At 43.1% G+C, this 11174-nt stretch overlaps 1 non-coding gene across 1 annotated transcript; it reads left to right on the top strand.

Annotated features, from left to right (window-relative positions):
• Positions 1–348: 348 nt before the first annotated feature.
• Trnas-aga lies at positions 349–430 on the top strand. Its single transcript has one exon. It is a non-coding gene; the product is annotated as a tRNA-Ser (tRNA).
• Positions 431–11174: the final 10744 nt, after the last annotated feature.

The raw sequence follows: 11174 nt of genomic DNA on the forward strand, positions 1-11174 counted from the left end.
TTGGGAGATTATTTTTCTGAAGTACATTCTTCAGTTTATTATAAAATGATATTAGAAGATATGCTAAAACATAAAAGATGCATGGTTATTTTTTAATACAACGTATCGTACATTTTATTTGTGTTACAATGCATTCGTGGACAACGTTGTCCCATGCGGCAGGTTTCGGATTCTTTTAAATTACCGTGGGAACGTTGTGTCTCAGATTATGCGACATACGCATTCCTTTTTAAAGGTTCGGTCTCAAACCAATATATTTCATAGCGCGCGAGAAAATGAAAGGCACCCATTCAATTGAAAATAAGTTGAGTCACGTCTAAAACCAATGAGAAAGGCATCACCAACATGGCAGTCGTGGCCGAGTGGTTAAGGCGTCTGACTAGAAATCAGATTCCCTCTGGGAGCGTAGGTTCGAGTCCTACCGACTGCGAATATTTTTATCTTTGCCTGATGGTTTTTTTTAGAAAATATGGCGCTATAAATATAAAATTCACATGTTACACTGCCATTGAAATTGCAATATAAAGGAGGAGGAATGCAACAGACGTCAAATTCTCATGAAGTGCATTCGTATTGTGATATTCGCTGCGTGTAGCCATCTGCATTTGCAGAGGTATCGGATAATTTAGATGTTTTATAAAAATATGTAACTATACCTAATGACAAATGTAACTGCGAAGAAAAGCTTATTACGTGACGCTGCAATATCATCATTTTTAATTTTGTCTTTGCCGAAGGTATTGTGGAAATAAAATTCAAATGCGACTCAGGGTACAAGCATTGGCATCCCCTCCTGGAAACTACATACAGTGTTTTTTTTTTTTTTTTTTTTTTCATTAAAGAATTCTCTCGAAAATCTATCAGCCATTGCCTGCGAGGCCAATAAATTGCAACTTTAACATTGCCGAACGTGACGAGAAATATAGCTATACCAGTCACTATTTATTTTTTATTCTCTCGGTTACCACTCTATTAACGGGAAATTACGCCGATTCCTTGTTGCGGCTGCGTGTTTCGGCGCCGGTCTGCAGTCAAGATGGATACAAACTCTGTCGAAACTCGTGTCTTCAACATTTTCTGCGCTTACTAAGTTGTAGAAAGGAGCTGGTCCAACGCTCTGGTACATGGATTTTGCCGCAGATTTCCGGCACATAAAAATTGCACATAAAATATGTGTCAGTCATCCATTCCTAGTTTTCATTAGGACGCCCCAGACTCTTGATGTTCAGCGTAACCCTGACAGCAGCTTACAGTTTGTCTGTAGAAAAAGAAACCCATAATGTCTTGCTGATTGTGCATTCAGTTTTACACGACAAAGCTATTGCGGTTCACTCGGAAGAGCGTAGCAGTGGTATATTGTAGATGTTTACAGCTCTACTTAAAGACAAGCACATCAGTCGAAAACAGAAATACATTTTTATGCGTAAGAAGAAACTGAAAACGTGTGAAATTTCAAGGTCGAGAGAATGTGAAACATCGCGCCACATGCAGTCGCAGAGCAAAGCAATGTAGTTGGCATGTTGCTGATTAATCTAACAAACTGGAGAGGCGAGGATTATCTCGGGTGTTAAAAGCTGGATCTACAACAAATTTGAAACTGGTTTTGGAAGGCTCAGATGAATGTTTCATACGACATTTTGTGTTCATTTATGCCAGTCGACACAAAAAGAAGAAGAAGAAGAAGTCATGAAATGAATGCAATAAGTACGAGGGCTATCCACAATGTACATTACGTTTTGGAATTTAAAATAAATAAAGTATTGGAATTTTTTTATTATATACAGATGAAAGCCACACTTCAATAATAATTTTCTACATAGTTGCCATTTAAATTAAGGCACTTATCGTAGCGATGGACGAGCTTGGAAATTACTTCGTCGTAAAATTCGGCCGCCTGCTCCTTCAACCACGTGGTTACCTCATCTTGAAGCTGTGCGTCATCAAAACGCTGCATAGCCAACCACATCTTCATTGCTGGGAATAAGTGGAAGTCGCTCGGTCCCAGGTCGGGACTTTACGGCGGATGAGGAAACAACTCCCACTTATTCGAGAACTTCACGAGTGGCATTTGCCGTGTGGGCCCGGGCGTTGTCGTGAATCAGCAAGATCTGTGAGCCCAACTTTCCCCTGCGCTCGTTTTGTATTGCTCTTCTGAAGTTGTGCAGAGTTTGGCAATACCTTTGAGAATTTATTGTAGTGCCTCTTTCCAGGAAATCCACAAAAATCGTATTTCTACCGGGTTACTGATTAACCACGTGGTTGAAGGCGCAGGCGGCCGAATTTTTACGACGAAGGAATTTCCAAGCTCGTCCATCGCTACGATAAGTGCCTTAATTTAAATGCCAACTATGTAGAAAAGTAGTATTTAAGTGTGGCTTTCATCTGTATATAATAAGAAAAATTTCCAATAATTTATTTCTTTTTAATTCCAAAACGTAATGTACTTTGTGGATAGCCTTCGTACATTAACATGAACAGATGTGAAGTTTTATAAGCAAACAAAGTGTTGTGAGCGACATAAAAGTTGAATAAGTCTTTTTTTAAAGGTTATTCCCCGTTCCTCCACTTCAATAAGTATTAATGTGGCTATTTTGTTCATACTCAGCAGTATTTTTATCAATCATTCTGACTTTTTCTCCTATTTCAAATTTTTTATTTTCATTGTAAACCTAACATTAAGAGAGTGTGATAAATTATTATCTTTGTGAATATTTTCTAGTTTTATTTCATAACTCATTGGATATAATTGATTTCGTCATATGATGATGTAATTTCAGATTGTGCTACCGATATTCATATTAATAGCCTAAAGACGTACTTTGCTTATACTGTTGAAATATGATTACTGTTTGAGTACCTGAAAAATGCTAATTAGGTAACTATGCTTCTTTTGAGATGTAGTAAGTTTTGTGTGCTGCTTATCAAATTTAGTTCTCGGGGCACGACGGACTGTAAAAGTCACCTAACCAGTTATATCAAAATTGGCGAGTTTTGAGTCTTGCCCCCTCTTAGAAAAATTTCTGCAGATGCTGTGGATACAGGAAAACATTGCTAAAGCATTGTGAGTGAAGATGCAATACAGTATCATCTGAATGGAAAGCCTCAAAGCCCCATATGGACAGGTAAGACTGGAGAGAAACCTGCAGAAAATTGATTCTTCTCGAATTGTTAAAAGAAGTAACGCACCTCGCAAGAGAGAAGGCACAGTTGTTATTCTGTGCTCATTCTGATGCAAAGTAGGTCACTGATGAAGTCACTGATGACATCATTGATAAGTCACCAGATTTCCCAACCCCAGTCTCCTCTGACAGAGGCCAATGACTCTCTGTATAAAACAGCAGGATTCAAATTTTGACTGAAAATTCAAAATTTTGGCGGTAAATACGAGAACTAGCCCAATTGTGCTAGTGTGTTTCCTGTGGAACTGGGGGGCTATTGTCCTAAGCATAAATTGGTGGGAAATCCAAGGTGAAGCATTGTCATGCTGGCTGACTCGGAATATTGGCCCTCACCTTATGACATCACAATCTGAGACTTGGAATACGCCACCAGCTTAAATGTCACGTCTGAATCCAAGATGGCTGATCTGGAATACAAGATGGTGACGGAACATGGCGACCAGGCGCGTGCTAGGACAGGCCCTATGTCGCCAGAATCTGAGTTCTGGGGTATGACATCAGAGACAAACGTGTTTGTGCAGGTCCGAGTCCGTCTGCTGATCTACTTGACGTGTTGTACCCAGCTACTATTCTAAAAGAGGTGTACAGTCACTGCTTCTCCTAACTCTAAGTTGAATCCCACCATGTGCATCTTTACGTAAACAAACACTGGGAGGGACAGTGAGACGTCCCATTACAGTTGAGTCCCTTAACCTAAGTCCAAACTGTGCACCATTTAGGAGGAACATCTGAGTCTTTATTTAAGGAAATACCTTTTTAAAATTGACCACGAAAATAAATTGTGTGTGGAATGGACAATGTCTATTTACTGGTAGCACCACAGAGCCGTCAACTATGCGAAATTATAAGTATTAGGTGTGTAGCAGTAACTTTTGAGAATGAAACACGCTTATAATTTTTTGATCAGTCTAACTCGTCAAAACTAGACACATACATACGAAGGGAAAATATGATCTTTCCTACACTTATACAAGGGGAGTTGGAAAATAAGTTTCCCTTGTCGACAGTGGGCAGAGTTGTGTGATATGGGCGAAAGATGACACGGCAGGTGAACGCGCACATGCAAGACACCGACACACCATTGGGTAGAGGTCGACCGCGATCAAGGAGATGGCGCTGTTGCAGTGCCTGCGCAAAGCGGAGGCCAGCCGCTCAATCTTTTTCCGGAGTTATGGAGAGAAGGTGAGTTTTGGAGTTGTGTTGAGAGCTGATGTCCGCTATGAATGGGCACGTGGAGTATCAGGCACAGAAATTCATAACCGTCTTGTTGAGGTGTATGGGTCAGGTGTGATGTCGAGGCAAATGGTGTGGAGATGGTGCTAGCAATTCAGTGATGGACGTCAGCAAGTGCAGGAGTGGAAACATCTATCACCTGTCCAAAAGAAGGTCAAAATCACTCTGTCTGCAGGTAAAGTGCTACTCACCGTTTTCTGGGACGCCAAAGGAGTTTTGCTGCTGGACTTTCTGGAGGATGCAACCATCAGTGCTCTGCGGTACTGCGCCACTCTGTCGAAATTGAAAGAGGTGATTCGGAAAAAGCGGCCTGTCCTTCTCAGATCTGGCGTTCTGCTGTTGGATGACAATGCAAAACCACACACGGCGACGGCAAAGCAAAACCATATTGCAACTCTTGGTTGGGAGCGCCTACACCATCCGCCTTACAGTCTGGATCTCGCACCAAGTGATGTCCATCTGTTTCCTGCTTTGAAGAAGACTGCCGGCCGGGGTGGCCGAGTGGTTCTAGGCGCTGCAGCCTGGAACCGCGTGACCGCTATGGTCGCAGGTTCGAATCCTGCCTCGGGCATGCATGTATGTGATGTCCTTAGGTTAGTTAGGTTTAAGTAGTTCTAAGTTCTAGGGGACTGATGACCTCAGAAGTTAAGTCCCATAGTGCTCAGAGCCATTTGAACCATTGTGAAGAAGACTCTCGGTGGAAGGCGCTTTGGCAGCAATGCTGACGTCAAACAAGCCGTTCAATGCCTCTTCCGTATGCAACGCCCTGATCTTTTCCTGGAAAGCTTTTTGAAGCTTATAAAGCAATGTGACAAATGTCTCAATGTGCTTGGAAATTATGTAGAAAAATAAAGATATATCTTATCTTTAAGGTTTCATTTTTTTTTTTTTCACACACAATTCTGACACAGTCGACAGAGGAGACTTATTTTCCAACTCCCCCACGTACTTTTTTGATGAGTCTTGTGCGTGAGCTCTGATTTTCCTTATTTTATTATGTTGATTGCTGCTCCCTATCTAGGTCGGCGGCAACAAAATATTTTCGCATTTGGAGGAGAAAGTTGGTGATTGAAACTTCTTGAGATGACTCCGCCGCAACGATAAACGCCTTTGTTTTAGTGATGTCCACCCCAAATACTGTATCATGACAGTGACACACTCTCCCCTATTTCGTGACAATACAGAACGTGCTGCTGCTCTTCTTCAAACTTTCTCAGTGTACTCCGTTGATCCTATCTGGTAAGGATCCCAGACCGCGCAGCATTACTCCAAAAGAGCATGGACAGGCATAATGTAGGCAGTCTCTTTAGTACGAGGGTCGGTCAAAAAGTAATGCCTCCCATTTTTTTTCTACTTAAAGAAATTAAGTGAAAAATTTGAATTTGGCGCCATTCCTCAAACCTTCTTCTGCAATCCACTGCAGTAGTAACTTTCTGTGTCAACAGGTGGCAGCACAGCAGAAGTTTGTAAGATGGCCGACATCGATGTTCGTTTGAGACAGCGTTGTGTGATTGAATTCTTGAATGCAGAAGGTGAAACGCCCATACGCATTCATGAAAGACTGAAGAAGGTGTATGGTGTTGTGACAGTGGATGTCAGCACTGTTAGACGATGGGTTCGTCGTTGTAAGGAAGCTGAAGGGCAAACACCGTTGACTGACGAAAAGCGGAGCGGCAGGCCGGTGAGTGCAGTGACTCCACACAACATTCAGCAAGTTGATGACATCATTCGTGGTGACCGTCGGGTGACTGCAGATGAAGTGTGTCGCATTATTTCTCTTAGTAAAGGCAGTGTGTTCACGATTATTAAACAATTGGGGTACTCAAAAGTTTGTGCACAGTGGGTTCCAAGAATGTTAACCGATCAGAATAAAGAGGCAAGGAAAACAATAGCCTCCCAACACTTGCAGCGCTTCCGTTTGGAGGGAGATGAGTTTCTGAAAAAAATTGTGACCGGGGACGAAACATGGGTGCATTTTTTTGAACCCGAATCAAAGAGGCAGTCAATGGAGTGGCGTCACACAAGCTCGCCGAGGAAGAAAAAAATTCAAAACTGTGCGATCGGCAGGGAAAGTTATGGCAACAGTTTTCTGGGACACAGAGGGTGTGATTCTGGTTGATTTTTTGGAGCAGGGATGCAAAATAAATTCTGTTCAATACGTCACAACCCTCAACAAACTTAAAGCACGTCTTCAGCGAGTTCGCCCAACAAAATCAATGGCAGATGTTCTTCTTTTGCATGACAATGCAAGACCACACACCAGTCGTCACACCTCTGACGAGATTGTCAAAATTGGATGGGAAGTTTTGCCTCATCCCCCATACAGCCCTGACCTGGCACCATCAGACTTCCATCTGTTTGGGCCACTAAAAGAAGCTCATCGTGGGATTCATTTTGAAGATGAGGAGGCCGTCAAAACATCCGTGCATCAATGGCTTAGGAAGCAGAGCTGTGATTTTTACCGTGCTGGGATACATGCCCTTGTTCAAAGATGGACCAAAACTGTAGAGATGGGCGGAGATTACATTGAAAAATGACAAAATGATCCTCAATGTTGTGGTTTTCAACCTATGTAATTGCATTTAAATTTCCTGACAATTAAACGTAGAAAAAAAAATAGGAGGCATTACTTTTTGACTGACCCTCGTAGATCTGTTACATTTTTTAAGTGTCTTGCCAATAAAACCCAGTCTTTGGTTTGCCTTCCCCACAACATTTTCTGTGTGTTCTTTCCAATTTAAGTTTATATCCTTAGAAAAAGAAGTGCAAATGAAAGACTGAGTCATGAGATTCCTGTAGAGTAGATTTACACAAATAAGTAAAAGGAGAGAGAACTGTGTGAGTAAGCTGTGTACACAGGAGAAATGCGAGTTAGAGGTTAGCAAGTAGACCTATTGTTATAATTAGATAGTGCGATAGACGGAGGAAATAAATAAAATTCGGGACGTATTTTCTACTGGGGAGGACCGAGCACTGCTTCCACAGTAGGTTCAGTGAGCCAGCGTCTGTGGCATGTGTCATACGCGAGTACGCTTGGCAAAAAGGCCGGCAGAAACAAAAAGCTCAGCAAGGCTGTGTGTGGCTACGAGCAATTTAGCAGGAAGAACGCAAAAGAGACAGAGCTAGGTGAGCCTTGGTGTGCATCTGTAACATTGCGCAAGAAACAAGATTCACTTTGCAACTTCCCACACTGTGGATTTGTCAATAGGGCTAACATACCAAAACGAATGCTAAGCAAATGTGGCAGTTGGAATGACTAATAAAGGAAGACTGTTTGATCATTATGAATGACGTCTAATAGCAAAACTCCTTCAGCAACCGTAATAAATAGGCCTGCCAACAAGGTAGAAGACACCTCATCAGAAGGACTGAAGGTGTTCACCTTGTTCACACTTGATTCTCTGATTGCTGTCAGGTAACAGTTAACAGTTTGTGCAAGATCATTCTAGTTTTCCGGTACGTCTCTGCTACACTGTTGGGGAAGGATGAGTGTATCTTTGTGAGCTGCCAGGAGCCATCCTTGAGACTAGAACGACAACTGCTGCTTATGAGCCACTCAGAAGATAGTCACTACAACACTTAGCTGGGGCACAAGCTGCCCCTAACGTCACAGCCTCCGATCCACCACCTACTTGTTGAAAGGCAGGTCAGGATTGGCTAACAGCGCGACATCGTGACAGCGCATTCAACCGATGGGCAGTAGTGTCGGTTTTCATGATAACCGACAACATAGCAGCATGCAGTGCCTGGTAGGGCAGTAGCATCGGGCATCATGGCAACTGACAACTCCTTAGTGTGGTGTGGGAAGAAAAGAGGAGAGAGGAGCTGTGAGAGGGACTGGCCACTGAATAAACATCTCTTAAAGTTGATTCTTCTGTTATTGTGCCTGCTGACGCAAACAGGACCAACATGAAGACAGTAGGAGAGCAGCCAGACATGCTGGTCCCTAAAAAGCCTTAGAAAAGTGATTGTGTATATGCTGCAAGCCTTTATGCAGCGGCGCCTCGTGAGTGGAGTCAGCATGTCCAGTCCTTGTTAGTGACAGATCTCAGCCACGAGAGATGGAATGCAGCCATTTCTGCTTGTGTGCATGAAGCATACGCATTGCTATGCGGTAGCTAGAGCTTTCACACGTCATTCCTGTTAGTTAGCCTTTGGCCTCACTCTGGAAGTGTAGTATTTATGTTTCTTCCACCGTATGGATATAGTATTCTCTGCTGTATCACTGGGTGATGCCAGAGTCATCTGTCGTCAGATGGCGCTGCATCCTGTTGTGAAGGTAGATCAGTTTTTCGTCTTGCTATGACATGTACAAGTAAGGTATTGATCAGCCCGCCCGGTTGGCCGTGCGGTCTAACGCACGGCTTTCCGGGTGGGAAGGAGCGCCGGTCCCCGGCACGAATCCGCCCGGCGGATTTGTGTCGAGGTCCGGTGAGCCGGCCAGTCTGTGGATGGTTTTTAGGCGGTTTTCCATCTGCCTCAGGAAATGCGGGCTGGTTCCTCTTATTCCGCCTCAGCTTAACTATGTCGGCGATTGTTGCGCAAAACAAGTTCTCCACATACGAGTACACCACCATGAAAGGTGGCTACACTGAGCCACAGCGCCAGAGAGTTTTGTTTCGCCGCCTCCAGTGGCAGTGATGATTGAGAAGTAGCGGAGGGCAGTGCTTGTGGAGAACTCATGGTAGGCAGTGATTATTGAGAAGTAGCGGAGGGCAGTGCTTGTTGAGAACTCGCGGTAGTCAGTGCTGAGATGTCGTAGTGAAGAGTGCTTGTCGAGATGTGGCAGTAGGCAGTTCTTGTTGAGATGTGGTAGCAGCGAGTCGGTGTGGAGATATATTGTAATGATTAGAGTGCTTTTCGTCAATACATGAAGGTAAAAGAAAAAAAAAAATTTCCTTTTCTTTTTATTATCTCAATGTCTTAAATAATGCGTCATTACAGGTTCAGTCAACAAAGCATCTGGCTTGTGTTCTTGTATTAGAGTGTAATTCTGCTTTCCTTACGCTATTATAGTATTTCTATTTTTTAATTACTTCAGTATAAATGATATTTAAAATTTCTTGTCTTATTGAAGAAGAACCGTGCCAGATGTGTACGTTGAATCACACTTCCACACACAGAACAGCTACACTTGTGCTTTGTTGGCTTCGTAGGTTTTATAGTTGCTGGGGACTTAATTAATTAATTGTATTAACGGAAGTTTTCATTTCATTCTTTGTTGTTGTTCTATGCAGTCAGATTGCGTACAAAAACTAGTCAGGGGCAACCGTTTACGAGACTGCGTAATCGGACATACAGCTACTAAAAAAAATTTAAATTATTTTCAAATTTATTTAATTAAGCCCCCATGCAACCATTACTCTCCACGCAAACATAGGGGTTACACTCGTCTGGTGTGAGACGTTCCCTGGGGGGTCCACCGAAGGCCGAAACGCACAATAACCCTGAGTTTGGTGTGCGGCGGCGGAGGGGTGAAGTGGACTGCGGTAGTCGTCGTAGAGTTGTGGACCACTGCGGCTGCGGCGGGGATGGAGCCTCTCCGTCGTTTCTAGGTCCCCAGTTAACATAACATAACATAAGGTATTGATCAGTATTCTCGTGGAAAAGATCATATTTTCCCATCATATGAATCTGTCAAGTTTTGATGGGTACAACTCGATTTGTCAAAGATGTATAAACGTATTTCATTTTCAAATGCTGCTGCTACATGGCTAGTACACGTTCACACACATGTCTGAAGACTCTGTGATGATGTTTACGTTGTTTTCAATAATAATCACCGTCCATTCCACACACAATTTATTTTTGTGGTCAATTTTACAAGCACAGCATCTTAACATATAATTTATTGGGCTTCGAGCCACCACACAAGTGTCCGCCACTGTGTTACATTATCGAATTGGCTGAATGCGAATGGTGTCTCACTCTACACAGAGCTGAAACTGATGAGTGGTGGGCTGACTACGGACTGACAGACTCTAATGTCATAGGTGACACAGCAACCCTGGCATTTGTAGCTCTGCCCAACCTTCTGAGGGCATCATTGGTGCAAGGTGACGACTTCTTGACCACGGAAAGGGAGCTCTCCCTGAAAATGCATTTGTTTAAATAAAGATTTAAGCGTTACTACTAAACGATATACAGTTTGGACTTTAACTCTGGGAATAAGATGAAGCAGGCCATGCTCAGAATGTCTGTCGTCTCTCCCTCCTTGTGTTTGTTGAAATATAGACACATGTGGAGATTCAATATAGAGTTAGAAGAAGCAGTGACCACACATCCCTTAGTGAATAGTAGCTGGGGAGAACATGAAGTAGGTCAGCACCAAGGCTTGGAACTGCACTAACATCCTTTGCCTCTGACATCGTAGTGCCTTTATTCCAGAACTCAGATTCCAATGACACAGAGCCTGTCCTCGTATGCACTGTTTGCCATGTTCAATCACATCTTGTATTCCAGGTTTCCCATCTTGGATTCTGATATCATGGTAGAGCCACACCAGTATGCCAGAATTCCACACTGTTATAAGTAGCCTATCAGGTCTGAGATAGACTGTAACATCATACAGCTACACCAGTTGTCCCAGTCCATCGCCATCTTGTATTCCCAGTCAGCCATCTTGGAATCAGACGTCCTAGGTAGGCTCCTGTTTGTATTCTAACTCTCAGATTGTGACGTCATAGAGCCAGGGCCAGTATTCCAAGTCAGTCGGCACAACAATGTGTCATCTCAGATTTCCTGCCAGTTTATACTTGGGAC

The sequence above is a fragment of the Schistocerca americana genome, chromosome 8 (assembly GCF_021461395.2).
Source record: "Schistocerca americana isolate TAMUIC-IGC-003095 chromosome 8, iqSchAmer2.1, whole genome shotgun sequence".
Lineage (NCBI taxonomy): Eukaryota > Metazoa > Arthropoda > Insecta > Orthoptera > Acrididae > Schistocerca > Schistocerca americana.